This window comes from Chiloscyllium plagiosum, chromosome 6 (assembly GCF_004010195.1).
Source record: "Chiloscyllium plagiosum isolate BGI_BamShark_2017 chromosome 6, ASM401019v2, whole genome shotgun sequence".
In the NCBI taxonomy this organism is placed as follows: domain Eukaryota; kingdom Metazoa; phylum Chordata; class Chondrichthyes; order Orectolobiformes; family Hemiscylliidae; genus Chiloscyllium; species Chiloscyllium plagiosum.
This window is the reverse complement of record NC_057715.1, coordinates 2,508,115-2,529,634: the sequence shown is the minus strand read 5'-3', so window position 1 is coordinate 2,529,634 and position 21,520 is coordinate 2,508,115. Positions and strand designations below refer to the sequence as shown.

The following is a 21,520-nucleotide window of genomic DNA, read 5'->3' as shown; positions in this document are numbered from 1 at the left end:
GTTAAGAAGGCATACAGTGTTTTAGCTTTTATTAATAGAGGGATTGAGTTCCGGAACCATGAGGTTATGCTGCAGCTGTACAAAACTCTGGTGCGGCCGCACTTGGAGTATTGTGTACAATTCTGGTCACCGCATTATAAGAAGGATGTGGAAGCTTTGGAAAGGGTACAGAGGAGATTTACAAGGATGTTGCCTGTTTCGGAGGGAAGGTCTTATGAGGAAAGGCTGAGGGATTTGAGGCTGTTTTCGTTAGAGAGAAGAAGGTTGAGAGGTGACTTAATAGAGACATATAAGATAATCAGAGGGTTAGATAGGGTGGACAGGGAGAGCCTTTTTCCAAGAATGGTGACGGCGAACACGAGGGGGCATAGCTTTAAATTGAGGGGTGATAGATATAGGGCAGACGTCAGAGGTAGTTTCTTTACTCAATGAGTAGTAAGGGTATGGAATGCTTTGCCTGCAATGGTAGTAGATTTGCCAACTTTAAGTACATTTAAGTCGTCATTGGACAAGCACATGGACATACATGGAATAGTGTAGGTTAGATGGGCATCAGATTGGTACGACAGGTCGGCGCAACATTGAGGGCCGAAGGGCCTGTACTGCGCTGTAATGTTCTATGTTCTATGATTGTTTCTGAAAAGTACACATGCTTGATTGAGATAAATACAGGGTAAAAGCAAAAATAATTTCAAAAATCTTTTAACTCATAATCTTATTAAAATCTAAAATAATACTCATCTAAAATGAACTCAGTCTGCTCATAACCAAATACATATATTACTAGACCATGAATGTAGATTCTAACCTCGTGATAACACTCAACCCTATAAAGACCAGAGGTAATGAAGGGAAAATAATTTCATGGAAAAAATTCTAATGCTCTTCCACCTATTAGAAGTAGATATACAAAAACAACTTTCATATCTGCTCCAACAATCATTTCACTTGTGTTTTTTAAGTCATTAAAAAAAATTAATTATTTGCAATAATGACTCTGAGCAAGGGGAAAATATTGGGAGAAACCACATCCTGTCTCTCAGCCCTCAGATATTGCTGTAGCATTTAATCTCTTCCTCTGATTTTGTTGCATTGTGTGACTGAAGTGGGAGAATTACATTTTACTAGGAAAAGTGGGAGCTGTATCATTGGGAGGGTCTTCACCTGACTGGTGTTCTGGTTAGTTGTATGAGTAGGTGATAGAGAAGATTTTAAACAAATAGTGAGGGTCAAGGATCACGTGAGGAAGATGTGGGAAAAGGAACACAGGAACTAGGGAAGGAAAAGGCAAAAGAGTAAGGTAGCAATAAGGCACATAATAATCAGAACACAGTACACAAGTTTAAGATTGCACCAACAGATAAGACTGGAGAATGAGCAAACTGCACCTTGTGCAGTGTCACAGGAGTCAGTGTTGGGGCTTCAACTATTGATAATCTGTACCAAAAACCTGGATAAAGGACTGATAAATTGATGTAACAATGATAAGTAGATGAAAATACTGTGAAGAAGGCTTAAGGAATCTGAAAAGGAATACAGATAGGTAGAATAGTGTATTAAAGAAGGATTTGGGAATACTGAGACATGAATGACAAAATGTTGTAGGTGTAGCAAATGATTAGGAAAGCGAATGGAATTTTGGTATTTACTGCAAGAGGAATCAAATCTAAAAATAGTGAGGTTTGACTACCATAGTACAAGGTGTTGATGAGACCAAAAATGGAGTGTACAGTCATGGTTTCCTTATTCAAGAAATAAATATTACCACATCGGAAGCAGTTGGGAAAAGGTTCACTTATCTGAACCACAGATAAAAGGGCTATCTTACAAGGAAAGGGTGATCAGGTTAGATTTATATTAATTCAAATTTGGAAGATTTAAAGGCAATCTTATTGAAATATGAAAGTTGGCAGGGTTGTGCTGAGAGGATGTTTTCCTCCAGTGGAAGTGACTTGAACTAGGTGGCACAGTTTAAAAAAAAGGAATTTCCCATTTAAGATGGAAACAAAAGTTCTTTTCCCACAGAAGGTTATTCATGCATGGAATTCCCTTTCCCAGGCATCTGCAGAGGAAGGTCATGAAACATTTTTAAGGCTGAGTTAGATAGATTCTTGACTGACAAGGGTGCCAACGGGTATGGGGAAGGCAGAAAAGTAGAGTTGAAGCTACATCATATATTTTCAAAAGGGAATTCGGGAATGAAAGGCCTCTTTCCAGTTCAACTACAGACCACTCAATTTAACTTTGGTTGTGGCAAAATCAGTGAAAACATGAGCTGGATTTTTGAAAGACTGGCAATTGCCTGCAGACAGCCGCTCTGGCCTTTTATTTTGTAACAAGGGAAGAGTGCTCCATAGTTCTGAGAGGAGATTGTGATCTGTGTCTATGTTCTTCAGAAACGTGGGTGGCACGGTGGCACAGTGGTTAGCACTGCTGCCTCGCAGCGCCAGAGACCCGGGTTCAATTCCCGCCTCAGGCGACTGACTGTGTGGAGTTTGCACATTCTCCCCGTGTCTGCGTGGGTTTCCTCCGGGTGCTCCGGTTTCCTCCCACAGTCCAAAGATGTGCAGGTTAGGTGAATTGGCCATGTTAAATTGTCCGTAGTGTTAGGTAAGGGGTAAATGTAGGGGTATGGGTGGTTTGCGCTTCGGCGGGTCGGTGTGGACCTGTTGGGCCGAAGGGCCTGCTTCCACACTGTAAAGTAATCTAATCTAATCTAATCTAATCATACTTCCACAGACAGTTCTTGTGCAGTGCAGAATAGTTGGAGGAAGGCAAACTGCCTCTTTTCACAGCTTTCAACTGCTGTGTTATAACAGCTAAAGGCCATGGCAGTAACTGTGACATCGTAGTCAAATAGCAACTATATAAGGCAAGGTGTAAGGGTGCTAGCTGGGTAGGGGTAGTGTGTCAGGTAAGTAAAGTGCCATCTGGAGAAGGTGTAATGTTCCAGAAATAAGATGCCAAATGTCAAGGCATACGATGACAGGTAAATAGGGTAGGGGACCAGGGTGCAAAGTAAGTAATGCAGTTCTGGATGTACGTTTTCTCGCTGAGCTGGAAGGTTCGTTTTCAGATGTTTCGTCACCATATGAGGTAATCTCTTCACTGAGCTTCCAAATGAAGCACTGGTGGTGTAGCCCCCTTTCTATTTGTATGCTTGTGTTTCCCAGGGATGGTGATGTCATTTCTTGTGGTGACATCATTTCCAATGGTGATGTCATTTCCTGTTTTTTGTCAGGGGGTGGTAGATGGCGTCTAACTCAATGTGTTTGTTGATAGAGTTCTGGTTGGAATGCCATGCTTTTAGGAATTCTCGTATGTGTCTCTGTTTGGCTTGTCCTAGGATGGATGTGTTGTCCCTACAGGAAAACAACATATACGGACCAAATATTGAACTACAGAAGCAATCGTCCCAACATCCACAAATGAAATTAGAAAGTGGGCTACACCACCAGTGCTTCATTCGGAAGCTCACTGAAGATGTAACCTAGTATGGTGACAAAACGTCTGACAACGAACCTTGCAGCTCAGTGAGCAAACCTACATCCTGAACGTCAACCTGAGCTACAAATCTTCTCAAAACTCGTGAAGTAATGCAATGTTTAAGAAACGTGGGGCGTGTCCCATCAATGCTGTAATAATGACTCTCTAGCTGTTGGAAAATAATAAATAGTCCTATGGACAAATGTGAGTTAAATAAGAAGAACCAGCATGGGTTTCCTAAAGGAAAATCATGTTCAATTAACATGCTGAAGTTTGTTTTTAATAAAGGAGGGCTGGAACATAGAAACAGGAATAGGCCTTTCAGCCCCCTCAAACTTATTCCACCATTCAATGAGATCATGGCTGATCTGTGGCCTAACTCCATATACCTGCTGTTGGCCCATATCCCTTAATATCTTTACTTAACAAAAGCTTATCTATCTCAGATTTCAAATTAAAAATGATCCATCATCGACCGCCATTTGTGGACGAGAGTTCCAAAGATCTGCAACCCTTTGTGTGTAGAAGTGCTTCCTAACATCTCTTATGTAAGTTGTGGCTATAAGTCTCAGACTATTCCCCATGTTCTAGAATTCCCTAACTCATGTAAACAGTTTCTCTTTATTTACCCTGTCTTGTCCTGTTAATGACTTAAAAATTTCGACCAGATCACCCCTTAACCTTGCAAATTCTTGAGAAAACAGAACTAATTTGTATAAACTCTCCTTATAACTTCTAGCCCTTGAAGTCCAAGTATCATTATACTTCCTCCAGGGCCGATACATCATTCCTGGGGTGTGGTGCTGTGATCCACCCCATCCATGCTGACCAGATATCCAACTCAAATCTAGTCCCACCTGCCAGCACTCAACCCATATCCCTCTAAACCCTTCCTATTAATATACCCATCCAAATGCCTTTTCAATGTTGCAATTGTACCAGCCTCCACTACTTCCTCTGGCAGCTCATTCCATACATGTACTACCCTCTTTGTGAAAAAGCTGCCCCATAGGTATTTTTATATCTTTCCCCTTTACCCTAAACCTATGCCCTCTAGTTCTGAACTCCCCCACTCCAGGGAAAAGACCTTGTCTATTTACCCTCTCCATGCCCCTCATGATTTTATAAACCTCTATAAGGTCACCCCTCAGCCTCTGACACTCCAGGGAAACAGCCCCAATCTGTTCAGCCTCTCCCTATAGCTCAAATTCTCCAACCCTGGCAACATCCTTGTAATCTTTTCTGACCCTTTCAAGTTTCACAACATCTTTCTGATAGAAAGGAGATCAGAACTGCACGCAATATTCCAACAGTGGCCTAACAAATGTCCTGTACAGCTGCAACATGACCTCCCAACTCCTGTACTCAATACTCTGACCAATAAAGAAAAGCATACCAAATGCCTTCTTCGCTATCCTCTTTCAAATAGCTATGAACCTGCACTCCAAGGTCTCTTTGTTCAGCAACACTCTCTAGGACATTACCGTTAAGTGTATAAGTCCTGCTAAGATTTGCTTTCCCAAAACGCAGCAGCTCACATTTATCTGAATTAAACTTCATCTGCCACTTCTCAGCCCATTGGCCCATCTGATCAAGATTCCGTTGTAATCTGAGGTAATTTTCTTCGCTGACCACTACACCCCCAATTTTGCTGTCACCTGCAAACTTACTAATTATACCTCTTATGCTCACTTCCAAATCATTTATATAATTGATGAAAAATAGTGAACCCAGCACTGAACCTTGTGGCACTCCACTGGTCACAGGCCTCCAGTCTGAAAAGCAACCCTCCATTACCACCCTCTGTCTTCTACCTTTGAGCCAGTTTTGTATCCAAATGGTTAGTTCTCCCTGTATTCCATGAGATCTAACCTTGCTAACCAGTCTCCCGTGGGGAACCTTGTCGAACGCCTTGCTAAAGTCCATATAGATCACATTTACTGCTCTGCCCTCATCAATCCTCTTTGTTACTTCTTCAAAAAACTCAATCAAATTTGTGAGACATGATTTCCCACGCACAAAGCCATGTTGACTATCCCTAATCAGATTCTGGATCAGTGGTGCTGGAAGAGCACAGCAGTTCAGGTAGCATCCAAGGAGCTTCGAAATCGACGTTTCAGGCAAAAGCCCTTCATCAGGAATCCCTAATCAGTCCTTGACTTTCCAAACACCTGTAAATCCTGTCCCTCAGGATTCCTTCCAATAATTTGCCCACCACCAACGTCAGACCCACTGGTCTATAGTTCCCTGGCTTATCCTTACCACCATGTCTACATATACGTTTGTATACAAGAATGTATGTGTGTGCATGTGCCAGTGTGTGGGTGTGTATTTGTCTGGATATTTGCTGGGACCATGCCTCTACTGTGATGCTTCCCTGGGTATGAAGCAATTTATGAACTGCACGTAGAGCAAAATGCTACCTCATGGGGCCATCTACGTACCTAGCTTGTGTCACACATCATCTATTTCCCTGTCCCCCAAAATTGTGATGAGTATAGGTGATCTGAATACAGGAAATGGCTCATTCAAACTGACTTGAAATTATTGACTTCATTTTATTTGGATTTATGTTTTAAAACTGTGAAATAACTCCCCAAAGGCCGGTATCCCATCACTAAGTCACCCTTTATTTATGATTTGGAGATGCCGGTGTTGGACTGGGGTATACAAAGTTAAAAATCACACAACACCAGGTTATAATCCAACAGGTTTAATTGGAAGCACACCAGCTTTCGGAGCGACGTTCCTGGAGGGCTCGATCGTAACACAGAATTTATAGCAAAAAATTTGCAGTGTGATGTAACTGAAATTATACATTGAAAAATTGATTGTCTGTTAAGGCTTTCATCTGTTAGAATACAGTGATAGTTTCACTTCTTTCATGTGTAAATCACAAAACCCTTTTTTTAAAAGTTGCATTCACGGGTTAGCTGTTAACAATGGTGATAGCTAGACAATATGTTGAAGGTGTTGGCCCCCTGTGTTCTCTGTCTATGACCTGATGTTTAGATTGATTCTAATCTAAAAAGTGAGATAACAGAGTTTTACATAAATTCATGCAGTTTTTGAGCTCAGAGTTCTACATGAAGTTCTACAGAGTTCTACAGGTTTTGCTCAAAAACTGCATACATTCATGTAGAACTCTGTGTTACGATCGAGCCCTCCACAATCACCTGATGAAGGAGCGTCGCTCCGAAAGCTAGTGTGCTTCCAATTAAGCCTGTTGGACTATAACCTGGTGTTGTGTGATTTTTAACTTTGTACACCCTTTATTTACACTTGCATATTATTTGACACTGTTTCAGCTCTCTCAGAGCCAACTCCTCGAGTGAACAGAACCTCTGACACTCCTGTTTATATCTGCCATCCAGGACTCCCTGACTGGATCAGTTAACAGCCCCAATCAGGGAACTTATATTCTGAGTTTCACCTGGCTGACCTCAGTCCAATCATTACATCACCCCCCCACCCCCCCTTCTCTAAATCCTGGGATGTAGGAGAACCCATGGGTTCTGACAGCCTTGCCTGATGTTCTGAAGTACTGAGTATGTTTTGCTCCTGCCATGTTTACAAGGATACAGCTTTCATGTGGTCCACTTGCTTGTTCCGGTAGCTTCTCCTGAGGCATTTTTGCAGCAGATCCAATTCCTCTGACTCTGCCTTGGATACTGGTGGCATGCACCGGATCACAGCCCATCTCTTGTGCCTGTAGTGTCTCAGCCAGAATTCATCTTCGTCTTCAAGTAATAGTGAAATCGAGGCTGTGACATTGTCCATCTCTATCTCATCTTCAGATGGTTCTTCAATGCTCGGCAAAGGGGAAGAACCCAAGGGTTCTGACAGCCTTACCGATGTTCTGAGGGGCTGGGTATGTTTTGCTCCTGTCCCGTTTACAAGGTTGGCAGTTTTCATGTGGTCCACGTGCCTCTCCTACCCGACCTTTGTTTGTCACAGGACCTGACCTCGGGCTGACTATGCCTCATACCCATACAGGGCCATTCCCGTGGTTTTGACACCAAACTTCATTCCCTGAAGTAAACTGTCTCTGTCACTTGGAGGAGTCTTCTGCCTGATATTGGTGTTCCATTAGAACTGGGTGACCATTTAACCAGATGTTCATTTTCATTGGTCCTGATTTGATGTTGCTAAGCAAGTTAACTGTTCCAATGCCATGTGCAGGCGTACTTTCCAGGGTGTGCATTCTCCTGGATACTGTCTATGAGTTCTATTACTCAATTCAGGCCTAGTGGGACTCTTGCTGTCTTGAGTCCACATACCAGCAGCAACCACAGCAGCTGGCCCAGACCTTGGCAAAAATTGCAACCGTTTAGCTGAGGATTGGCCTTGTTTTGGGGTTTTGCTGAAGGCCAACCTAGCGTCCCTCTGTTCAGGATATGTTCTGAGTGAGACTATGCAATTACCTTCATTCAAGTGGTGTTCCCCAAGCACAGTTGGCCTGGTGAAGGTGACCACTTCCGTCAGAATACCCTATAACATAGGCTGTGCTTGCTGCATTTTCTAATGACAAAGCTAGTTGCTGTGCCTGTTTGAAGTCCAAATGGGTTTTTCCTGACAATCAATAGTGGTCATCATAGAGTCTTAATTCCAGACTTTTTTTTATTGGATTCAAATTCCACCATTTGCCATGTTAGGAATCAAACCAAGGTCCACTGAACAATACTTGGGTCTCTGACTACTAGCCTAGTGGTAATAGCGCTAGGCCATCAGCTCCCCATTGTAAGGCTGTTGCTGGGTAAAAACAGTAGAGCAAATTTGATTCTTTTCTGATGTTGAGAATTAAATATTTTCAATTTTTGTTTTATCTAGTATCATACAGTTCTTATTTTTTCTTGTTTAATAAACATCTTTTTTTGTGTTAAAGATGCAGTGGTGGCTTATACTGAACATGTTCAGTAACTGACTTTCACGGTTATAAAAAGAAACAAAGTCAGGATCTATTAAGTTCTGAAGAAGGGACAGTGGACCCAAAGCGCTAACTCTGTTTTCTCTCTACAAATGCTGTCAGATCTGCTGAATTTTTCCAGCAATTCCTGTTTTTGTTTCTGATTTCCAACCTTCACAGTTTATTGAGTTTTCAGGTTTAGAATCCATACAGTGTGGAAACAGGCTATTCGGCCTAACAAGTGCACACTGACGCTCCGAAAAGTAACCCACCCGGGCCAATTCACCTATTATTCTACATTTGCCCTGATTAATGCACCTGACATACACACACCTAAACACTCTGGGCAATTTAACATGGCCAATTCACCTAACCTTTGGATTGTTGGAGGAAAATGGAGCACCCAGAAGAAACCCACACAGACTCAAGGAGAATGTGCATCCTCCACACAGACAGTCGCCCAAGGTGGGAATCAAACCCAGGTCCCTGGCACTGTGAGGCAGCAGTGTTTAGCGCTAAGCCACTGTGCTGCACAGTTTCATTCTAGAGTCTGACTTGTCCAGTATTAACATCAGCTGGTATCATAATAATGTTTTTTTGGGTCTGGTAGAAGTTTTATATTGGAATCCTTTCGGGTTAGGGTTTGGATCTTTGTTTTTTTCTGTATATAAAAATGATATGGACCTTAGTGTACAGAGCACAATTTCAAAATTTATAAATGTTACAAAATTTGGAAGCATTGTAAAATACTTGAAGCATAGTGTAGAACTTCCGTAGGACATAGATAAGTTGTGGAATGGCAGATAGCAGATGAAATTCAATGTAGAGAAGGCTGCGGTGGGAGGAATATGCACAAATAATATTAAACCAAGGCTACAAACATTAAATGGGGTTCGGGAGTAGAAGCATCTGGGTGTAAATGTCTAAAAGTCATTAAAGGTGGCAGGATATCTTGAGACAGCAATTAATAAGGCTTAATGTATCCAAGGCTTTATCATAGAGGGTATAGAGTACAAAAGCAAAGAAGTTATTTTGAACATTTATAAGACATTAGCTGGAGTTTTGTGCCCAGCATTGAAAGAAGTGCAGAAGCAGTTTAAGAAAATTCCAGGAATGATGAATTTTAGTTATGAAGACCATTTGGAGAATTTGGGACTTTCCTTGGGCAACACTGTCAAAGCCATGAGAGATCTAGACAGAGTAGATGGGGAGAAAATGTTGCCACTTGTGAAAAGACTGAGAATGTGAGAATGTAGATTTGAAGTAATTAGTGAAAAAACCCAAAATGATAAGAGGAAATACGTTTTCATGCATTATGCAATTACAGGTTAGAATGCGCAGCCAGAGAGAGGACTGAAGGCCGATCCTAACAGGGCATTCAAAAGAGAATTAGACAGTTGTTAGAAAGGGAACATTGTGCAACAGTATGGAAGGCAGGAGAATGGCACTAAATGAGTTGTTCAATTTTTAAAGCCAGTGCAGACATAATGGGCTGAATGGCTTCCTCTGCGCTGTAGCAATTGCGTGTTTCTGTTATTTGTTTATTCATATGATCAGTAAGCGAAAATGCAAATCATTCCATACATCAATCTGATTGAAAGAATAAAATTTGGCCTGATTCATTTGGCATAGCTGTTTGCAATTGTTTAATAAAACATGAATGTGTATTTCAGAAGCTAGAATGTACGTCAGTTAAGTGCTTTGTCTGTATTTGTAATTACAATACACATATAGTTAGATAACATGAGCATGTGTTCATGAGCAGCAGGAAGGGTAGATTTGGTGGACAGAATAACAGAATAGCAATTGACTTAGCAATGCGAATTAAAGTGAATTAATTAAATTATAAATTTAAATTTAAATTAAATTGTAAATCAAGTAAATTAAATAAAACTGCAAACAAAAATATTCATTCATTCCTCCAGAATACCCGAAACCAAGAGAAAAGCAATATTGTATCTTATTTAGTTGCATTTGTAAAAGAATGTACTTTCTTTAGCAATACTATATGTAGTCAACTTTTAGATGAACTCAAAGTGATGGATTTTGGCAGATTTTTATTCAGTTGTGATTTTGCCTGGAGTGTTTCCTGCAGCAATAGGATATTACTGAAAACCCAGCACGCATTCTCTGGACAGTCAGTTTAAATTAGTCAAATGATATCTTTATTGCAAGTGAAAGGGTTATAATTGCAATGTAAGTTTGTTTTTCCTATCACGTAGGCTTATACATACAGGATTCAAGTAGGTCTAAAGCTCCCATTAACATTACTGTGAAATGATGGAGGAGATTTTATAGGCTTGCTTGTCAATTTCATGTGCTATTGCATTCAGGTTGTTCAATCAGTAAGATCAGGAGATGGAAAATTGAACCAAGGTTGAAATGAAACTGCAAAATTCAGGGGTGAGAAAGAGACTTTCGTCCAGAAAGATGGCAGAGCAATGCTATACAGTTGGGGACAGGGTGTATTGTACAGTGAGAGCAAGGGAAGACATTGGATGTTTCTTAGGTCTCAGAGAGGAGTTTGAGAGTTAAGGAAGAGGCTGTACTTTTGGGCATATTTACATTAATGAGGGGGAGAAAGAGAGATGAGGAAGGAGATCAGGCAGCAGGTTGGAAAGACAGTAGATAGATTAGGGAAAAGTGGGATATGGTGAGGAAATAGGGAAGAATAAGGAAATGTGCTTGTTAGGAAAGGAAAGGTTGGGGATGAAGTGTCAGAGAACAAGGGATATATATGAAAGGGACATGAATGATAATGTTCAAATGATGCAGGTAAGGGGATAGCAGAGGCGCGTGGTTTTAGGGGACAGAGGGGGAAAAAGGAGTCAGCGTGGGAGAAATAAGTCAGGAGGGGGATCAAGGTTCAAGTGAAGTCAAGAGATGGGAATCACAGTCAGTGCAGCACAAAAAAGAGGAAGTGACGGGAGGAGAAATGTGGTTTAGAAGAGAATGTGATAGCCAAAAATAAGAATTGAACTGAGAAAACATGAATAAAATGGAGATGGGTGGTTATTAAACCTAAAGGGACCTTGCATGGAATCGGTATAGAAAAACATACTAGTTAAAATAATTCAAGAAAGCTGGAAAAATTGGTGTAGCTGAAATAAATAACAATGTAGAGTTAGTAAATTGAAAGGGTAATTACCAAAGTCTCCATTAAACTGTGTGGATATGTGACTGCACAGCAGCCTGAAAGTTACTCTGTCCTGTGATGTATGCACTGAACAGCAAATATGTTTAAAGGGACTGCACATGGAAAGAAACAAGCTACACATAGAAATTAAGTTTTAAAGGTCAATAGTGGCCATTATGCAATTATAATCTGAATTCATGAAAAACATGAACTTCAGCCAACAAAATCAAAGATCAGTACAATATCATGCTGCGTTGGGCAAAATTACTTAAGCACAAGGCCATTGGGCACTGGATTTGCAGGGATGGGGTCAGAGAAACAACAACTGGCTTTCCCTTTTGACTAGATTATTGAAGGTGGTGCCATTCACCAACAGGGCTACAGTCATGTTACAACTGCGAAGTGGGCATAATTCTGAACAACAGCAACTAAGTAGTAAGGGAGAAGAGCTCAGTGGCTAGGCTATGTTTAACAAATATTGGGGCAGAAAGTAGATGAAGCAGCAGAGATATGCTGTTAAACACTATGAAGCATCAAAAAGAGAAGTAACACATTCATCCAAGTCTACCTGCTCGCCAAACAATGGAAGCAGCACATAATAGAGCTAAACAATACCAAAACCAACAGATCAAACCTAATAAGCTCTACAGCCCTGTCCCATTTAGTCATGAATGGCAGTGCACAAATGTGAGGTGCGAACAGCTTTTTCACAATGCACTATTTGGGAGTGTGGTGGAGGCAGTTTCAATTGAGGCATTAAAGACAACATTGAATGATTATTTACATAGAAAGAATGTTCAGTAGAGAAGAGAATGGCACAAAGTTGAAATGCTCAGAGACCCAATGTATTCAAATGGGCCTCACTCTGCATCATAACAATTCCATGATTCACTGAGAATTAAATGACTACTGGAAGGGATGAGTCCAGCAATATTCCCAGTCTCTGAGGTCCAGCACATCAGTGTAAAACACAAAGTTGGTGCACTTGTAACCATTTTCAGCCAGAAATGCTGAATGGATAATCCATCTCTGTATTCTCAGCAGCATCACAGATGCCAGTCTACAGCTAATTCGATTCATTCGATAAGATATCAAGAAATGGCTGAAGGCACTGGATGCTGCAAAGGCAATGGGCCAGGACACATTGCAGTAATAGCACTGAAGACTTGATTTGATTTGATTCACTATTGTGATGTCTACTGAGGCACAGCGAAAAGTGTCATCTTACATGCCGATTATACTATACAAGTCCATCAGGGTAATAGTACAGAGTGCAGGACACAGTGTTATAGCTGCCAAGAAGATGAAGTGGGAGATCAATATCAACATTAAAGAGGTCCATTCGAAAGCCTGATAATAGACTTTGTCCACCAGGACTAGCTGTATACCTGACCAAGCAGTTTCAGTACTGTTACAAAATGCACTTCTACTGGACAATGTGCAAAGATGTCCCACTTACATTCAGTACACAACAAAGCAGGGCAAATCCAACTTTGCAAAACTGCTGCCCAATCAATCTATTCTTAAACATCAATAAATTGATAAAATGAGCAAGTGCGACACCAGGTATGTGCAGTCAATGGGAATTCGGGGAAAAACTTTCCATGGGTTAGAATTCTACCTAGTACAAAGGACACTGTTGTGGCTTTTTAATGTCAATCATTTCAGTCCCAGGACTTCACTGCAGAAGATCCTTCGGCTGGTTTTTGAATCTCAAACATCAATAATCTTCCATCCATTGTGAAGTTATAATGGGAATGTTTCTTCATGAATGCAGTGTTCAGCACATTTTGTAACTCCTCAAATTCTGAGTAGGCTGTGATCATATGTAGCAAGACATGGATAACAATGAAGCTTGACCTCATCAGTGGAATTTGGTTCCAAAAATGCCAAACAACCATATCAATCAAAAGAGAACCTAACCACACTTCTTAGTATTTGGTGGCATTACCATCAATGAATTTCACACTAGAATTACAGTTGACCAGAACTGAACTGGACAACCACACAAAGGCAGGTCAAAGACTAAGAGTTTTGAGGTGATTAATTCACCTTCTGACTCTCCCAAATCTGAACCATCCATTCACAAAGTACAAGTCAGGAGTGTGATGGAATGTTCTCCATTTTCCTGGATGAATGGAGCCTCAAAATCATCACCCAGAACAAAGCAGCCTGTTTCTTTGGCTCCCCATCCACCAATTTCAACATTCACCTTTTCCACCACTAATGTATGTGGAAGCAGTGTGTACCATCTACAACCGCACAACAGTAAATCACTAAGGCTTCTCATAAACCCATGACCTCTGCCACATAAAAGTTCAAGATCAGCAAATGCATGGCAGTACTAGCACCAAGAAGTTCCCCTCCAAATCACATTTGGAACCATATTACTGTCCTTCACTGTGATTGGTTAAGAAGCCTGAAACTCTCTTCCTTACACCCCTGTGAGAGTACATGAATCACGTTGATCGTGCTGGTTCAAGAATATGGCTCACCCATATATCCTCCTGAGCAATTGCGGTTGGGAGCAATAAATGTTAGCCTTGCCAGTGGCACCTCCATATTATTAAAGAATTCAAACAACACTGGGTCAAACACAAGAATACAGGTTTCTGCACAGAGCTCAATGGACTTAAAATTGCCAAGATATATAACACTTTCTGGCAAAGTATTGTTGAAGGGCAAATTTATGAACAATATTAAGTACAACAATTAGAACTAAAATGACACTTTAGTCCAGTTGATTGATGGTAATGTAACATTACAATGCATGACCATGCACTCAGCACCAATACCATTGAACAATGAAGATACCTACTGGTTATTTAACATAGTAGAATATTGCACATTCAAATAAATAAAAAGGGAAAATACTAATAGCATGGAACCATATTACATCAGATTTGTATCTCTTTCGTGCACTCACAAGAACTTCCAGTGGGAAGGGGCGTTTCTAGATGTGATACTATTCCTGTTGAAGAGCTTTTGCCCGAAACGTCGATTCTCCTGATCCTCAGATGCTGCCTGACCTGCTGTGCTTTTCCAGATCGCAACTCTGATCTCCAGCATCTGCAGTCCTCACTTTCCCTTTGTGACACTATTCTACATCCTTCATAACCCAGTCAGCTTAACAATAATGGGAAGAACACTATCGAACTCCTGTAGTTCCAGGATTTTGAGACAGAAGTATTAGAGGAACAGTGACATACTTCTAAAGCAGTGGCTCAGAGGGGAACTTGCAGCTGGTCTATTCATATGTATCTGCTGTCCTTGTTTTTCCAGGTGGAAGTGATTATAGGTTTGGAAGGTGCTGTCTAACCATTGTTGGTGAATTTCTGCAGTGCATCTTGTAGACAGCACACACTGCTGCTACTGCTGGAGGTAGAGGGAATGAATGTCTTTGGATATGGTGCCAATTAAGTGGGCTGGTTTGTCCAGAGTTGTGTTAAGCTTCTTGAGTGCTGTTGGTGTTGAACTCATCCAGGTAAGTGGGGAATATTCCATCACATTCCTGACTTGTACCTTGTATGAGCTGTACAGGCTCTGAGGAGTCAGGAGATGAATTACTCACTGCAGGATTCCTAGCCTCTGACCTGGTCTTGTAACCACAGTGATAATATGGCTAGTCCAGTTCAATTTCTGGTCATAGTGGGGTTTCAGCAGTGGTAATACCATTGAATGTCATGGGGCAAGGGTTAAATCATCTCTTGGTGGAGATGGTCATGGTCTTGCATTTGTGTAGCACAAATGCTTCTGCCTATTTGTCAGTCTAAGGCTGTACATTAGGTAAAAATAATGACTGCAGATGCTGGAAACCAGATTCTGGATTAGTGGTGCTGGAAGAGCACAGAAGTTCAGGCAGCATCCGAGGAGCAGTAAAATCGACGTTTCGGGCAAAAGCCCTTCATCAGGAATAACTTTTACTGCTCCTCGGATGCTGCCTGAACTTCTGTGCTCTTCCAGCACCACTAATCCAGAATAAGGCTGTACATTATCTAAGTCTTCCTACATTTGGACATGGGCTGGTTCAGTGTCTGAGGAGTTGTGAATGGTGCTGAACAATGTGCAATCATCAGCAAAAATCCCCACTTCTGACCTTAGGATGGAGTGTAGGTAATTAAAGAAAGGGGTGAAGATGTTTGAGTCAGTTACAGCATCAATTGCCACTTTTTAAAGATTAGTTTGTAGTATATGTATGTCACTGTTAAGACTTTGCAAAGATTATGAGGAGGCATCATCTCAAACTGCTGCAGTTTGTGAAGTGAAGGAATGTGAAGTCTTGCGTTTCAAGATTTTAATACAATGGAGAAGTAATGGTGAAATAGTTCGTGATTTCTAGAGGATTCCACAGGTGGTAGTGCTCCAAAGCACATTTATTTTTATCTTTATTCCACCATAGGATATATGGATTGCATCAGCATTTATTGCAGTCCTGAATCACCATAGAGCCGATGGTTCTAAGCCTCCATCTTATACTGCTGCAGTTCATATGGCATAGGTACACCCAGAGTACTTAAAGGAAGCAAACTCTAGGTTTTGTCACAACACAATGAAGGAACAATGACTTACAAGTCAAAATGATGTGTCATTTGAATGGGCACCAACAATTGGTGTGTCTGGAGCCTTTGTCCTTCTGCACTGTTTCTTGGAAATGGGACATGATGTTGCAAAGGTGTGCTGGTGATGTATGGAATATCAATCAACTGGACTGTCCTGGATTGTGCTGAGTTTCATAAATAGTGTTAGAGTTGCACTCATCGAGGCAAATGCATTTATCTCAGTGGAGAAATTTGTTGGCAGAATGTCTCGCCTCTAATTTGATTCTGGTTTTATGTTTTAGGCCCAGTTAAGATTCTGCAGAGATGAGAGGAGCCAAACTCAAAAAGTTCTGATTATTTTTGTGAAAAAAGAATTATGTATACATTATGGTGCCAAACATACGGTCAGTTGAGGGAGGTTGTGGGAAGTTGGGGGGCAGGGTGCGGGGAAAGAAGAGAAGTGGAGAAGAGGGAGGGGAGGAAGAGAGAGGACAAAAGAGGTGGGAAGAAAGAGGGCAGAAGGAAGAGGGTGGTGAAAAGGACAAGTTGACAGACATCAGAGAGGATAGAGAAAGACAGAAGGGAGTAGAAACCCCACATCTTGGTGTGTAGGCTGCCTTAACTTCTCCTCTTCAACCCATTATTGTTCCACTTGTCACAGATTTTGCCTCTGGAGGAGCTGCAAGGTCAGGGAAGTCAGAATCTGTCATTAGAGAAACAGTTCTGTTTCTCCCAAGTTTATAATAACAGAATTTTTCAAGGTCTTTGCACTATCCATAAATCACAAGAGAGGAATGTGATTAATCCTGGAAGATTTGCTTGGAAGAATGCACCTCTAACAACCTCATCCAGGACACCAATTGCTTGATCAATACTCCATCCACCACCTGAAATTCAGAGTATCCTCTATTTTAGGAAAGCCAGAACAGGCATTTAAGATAGTGGATTTCTAAGACGTGAGAGTCAGTAAACTCACATTCTGGAAACTTTCCATCTTTGTTTCTGGTCAATGTGAATGCAGCATGTTTATGGAAGAGGATTCACCAACAATAATGTTATTGCAATGGGCAGATTACTTCATTTCCCAGCACTTAAGTGATAATAACATTCATGCCAGATGTTAGTCTATTACTGAATTCTCTTCTAGCCTTGCCACAAGTGGACATAGACTGCTGTATTATCTGGGGAATTGGGAATTACTTTAAATATTGTAAAATCAGTTGCAAACATCCCCACTCCTAACATTCTCATGAAAGGAAATTCTCACTGATGAAGCAGCTACAAAGATGGTTGGACACATGACACTGTTTGGATAACCTCCAGTGATGTCCTGGGGCGAAATGACTGGCTTCTGATGTCCACAAACGTTGTCCATTCACCTATGCACAACTTTGGTGTGAACCTTTAGGACTGAGATGATGAGAAACATCTTCACCCAGAGAGTGGTGATCCTGTAAAATACACTGTCACAGAAAGGGCTGAGGCCAAAACAATGTATTTTCAAGAAAGAGGTAGATATAGCTCTTATTGCTAAAGGGATCAAAGGATAAGGGGGCATTGGCGAGATTAGGGTATTGAGCTTGATGATCAGCCACGATCATATTGATTGGTGGAGCAGGTTCAAAGGGTCGAATGGCCTTCTCCTGCCCCTATCTTCTACATTTCTATCTTTAATATTCCCATTGATTCTAATTTTATTCTGGTTCTCTGATGTCACGACATGGAAAGATATACGAGTTAGAAAAGGGAATAGGTCATTCAATAAGATCACAATTGATCTGATTGTAACCACAAATCCATAATCCCACTCTACCCCAAGAACCTTTCAGCCCTTCGCTGAAAAAGATTCAAATGACCTCCACGACCTCCTTGAATAATAAAATATTCAAGCACTCTACTTCCACCACCATTTCAGGAAGATTTATGACCCTCTGAGACAAAGCTTTTTGCCTCAACTCCATTTTAAGTGGGCGACTCCTGATTTGTAAATAGTGACTCCTAATTCTATCTTTCCACATGCACCTTTTCAAAAGTCCTTGTGATCTTACATGTTTCAGTTACATCACTTCTTACTCTTCTGAACTTCTGTGCATACAAGCCTGGTTGTCAAAACGTTTCTCATAAGGCAACTCTTTTAGTCCACTTATTACTGTGGTAAACCTTCTCTGAACAACTTTTATTGTATTTACACCCTTCCTTTAAGAAGGTGCCAATTTGTGCACAGTACTCCAGATACAGTCTCGCTAGTGCTCTGTACAACTGAAACATAACCATCCCACTTTTGCATTCAATTGACCTCACGATAAATGATTACATTCTATCAGCTTCATTAATTACTTGCTGATAACCAAAAGGTGACTGATGAAATAGCAATTGGGTGGATTGCCTATGTCCGATTTTGTGAAAAGGACAGACATGTGCAATTTTTCACACTGTCGGGTGAATGCCAGTTTTATAGCTGTACTGGGAACAGCATGGCTAGTGTGCAACAAATTACTGTGCAAGTCTTTAGCACGTTGGCTAACATGTTGTGAGGGCCAGTCGCCTTCAATTTCTTCCTATCATGTGAAATGAATTACACTGACTGAAGGACATCTGTGATGGTGGAAAACACGTGAGAAGGCTAAGGTGAATTATCTATTTGCCAATTGTAGCTGAAGCTAGTTGCAAATGGTTTAGCACTAGATCTTTGGAGAAATGTATTAATGCTCTGGAATCATTGAGGACAGAAATTGGGCCAGCCCCCAGGCCTTGCTTCCCATTAATTGTTCACTTGTTCATTAGGAAGTCCTGTGGCAGTGACAGCATCTTTGCATACTGGTCAGAAAGTACAGGTTCCAGCCACAGCTCAGGATTAGATGTCCATAGAAATGTGTAGTAATGCAGCCAAACAGGTTGTCAATCTCTAAATCTTTGTTATATCTGGCAGACGGCAAGAGCAACAGTATTCCTATTTAGTCAGAATCAATGGTAAATGTGGCATAACAGTCTCCTAACATGAAGACACCTCATGTATAGGTTCCTACCTGCAGCAAACATTATTCCCACAAGGGCCCACAAGAAAGATAGAAGTGTCCACCACCATTTACAACTAAATGTGGCAGACAGAAGAGCTTTAATCTGATCCATTCATAATGGGAACACATAAATTCTCAATAGCATACTGTGTTTAGCATTCATGTGGGCATTAGATGTGAGAAATCAGTTTCTCCCGATGAAAGCAGTTAGTTTAAAACTGTTAAGACAAAGGTTATCTAAATGTAAGGAAGTTAATTTGAAATTGCTGGATTTGAATTGCTGAGATGGAACCCTGATGAAGTTATTTGGAACTGATAAAGTCACGGTTCAGTTGTCTGACTATTCAAGATTGAGGCTATCAACCTCTCAAGACCGGGAATTGAAATAAACAGTTAATCTAAATTTAGAGTAGAGAAGGGATTCTCTTTGGTGTTCGAATGCTGAAAAGAGATGCTAATGGGGAAAATGGGCTGGAATTTTACTGCGCATTTCAAAAACTTTAAAATTGTATTATATGTAAATAGTTTGGATAATTCTATTTGAACTTCACTTCTTTTGTGAAATAAACTTCTATTTTATTACTAAAATCCATTTTACAGGATTATACGCACATGTACCTGTGAAAGACCAACTTATTATATGAAAACACAACAAAATATAGTCTGTTAAGCCAGATATCAGTCAGGGAGCTCACTTGTCCAGTTGTAACGTTAGCTAGGATCATAATACGAGAAATTCAAGTGTAATGGTGACAAACAAGAAACTTTAGTTCAGATCAAAATCATGTTTGCCATGATTTTGTTGAAAGACAGACTCGACAGGGTACACTTTGCTGGCTTTACGTATGTCATTTCTGGATCTTCAGCTGGTTTGCTTTATTCTTATTCAACAATTTGGAACTGTTTGATACAACTGAGTATGTTCGAGGCCATTTCAGAAACCAGTTCAAAGCCAACTGTATTCAATCAAATTACTGTTTTACCATTATGACATCTAGCATTACCACACTACTACCACCTTTATCTTCTACACTGTCTCTAACTTGTCAGACTACTTGTTAGCCGTCTCGTACCAGAGGAAGTACTCCCTCCAAATATTGGCAAATTTGAAGCCATTGTCTTCAGTTCATACTGAACAACAAACTCCATTCTCCAGTCATTAACTTGATCCTTCTCCCTGTTCAGAACCTTGGCAGCATTTGACCCTGAGGTAAGTTTCAGACTGAATATCTAGGCCATCTTTAGGATTGCCTAATTCAATTTTTGTATACTGCCATTGTCGCAACTCATATCCTATTCAAACTCCCACACGTATCTTTTCTAGTTCTGGATTTCCCTGTTACAATTCATTCTTAGTCAGCCTCCCCCAATCTAATATCCAGCGGCTTAGGATCATCGAAAACTCTGCTGCTTGCTTGGTAACTCCCACGAAGTACTATTCATCCATGAACTGAGGCTTTGCTGATCCACATCTGCACTCTATTTAAGTGGCACCTTAATTTTAAAATCCTCCAACAGTCTCACCTCCATTGTCATGACCATAGGTCCGCGTGTGTGGCTACTAAGGATAGCTGGTCATGTCGTTTCGTGGCTGGTTGGTGTTCATGGATGCGGATCGTTAGCTGTCTTCCCGTTTGTCCTATGTAGTGTTTTGACATTCCTTGCTTGGGATTTTGTACACAAGCCAGGGACACAGCCAGACAGAACGGATTCAGGATGATCCAGCTAATGATTGCAGACGCACACAACAGACTACACAAATACAGACAAGAAATTGCACGCCAAAAATCGTTAATTTCAAAACCACCAATGAGGAATGGACTCGGACCATAGAACAGGCCGTCACCATAGTACAGAACAGCACCACAAGCCGCAAAAAAAAAAAGCACTAAAAGAAAAAAATGGCCAAACTAACACACAACAGAGAGGACACAACAACACACTCGTGGGTTAGAAACCTCTCCCACAGACAGCTCACAGATACGGAAAGAACAATACTGGCCAAGGGACTCAACTACAACCACAGGGACACCAAGACAGCAGACTTCCTAGCAGCACTAGAATGCATGCACAGGAACAATGGACTGACAGAAGAGACACAACAAACAGTGAGACAAAGTATCGTACCCCTGATAACAAGGAAAAGACAATAGACAATAGACAATAGGTGCAGGAGTAGGCCATTCAGCCCTTCGAGCCTGCACCGCCATTCAATATAATCATGGCTGATCATTCCTAATCAGGATCCTGTTCCTGCCTTGTCTCCATAACCCTTGATTCCACTATCTTTGAGAGCTCTATCCAACTCCTTCTTTAATGAATCCAGAGAGTGGGCCTCCACTGCCCTCTGGAGCAGAGCATTCCACACAGCCACCACTCTCTGGGTGAAGAAATTTCTCCTGAGCTCTGTCCTAAATGATCTACCCCGTATTTTTAA

The 21,520-nt window shown here is 41.0% G+C and overlaps 1 protein-coding gene across 2 annotated transcripts in view; it reads right to left on the bottom strand.

The window, feature by feature from the left end:
* Window positions 1-21,520, bottom strand: part of LOC122550431 (protein diaphanous homolog 3-like) — a 577,944-nt gene that overhangs the window by 167,329 nt on the left and 389,095 nt on the right. The window lies entirely within an intron of this gene.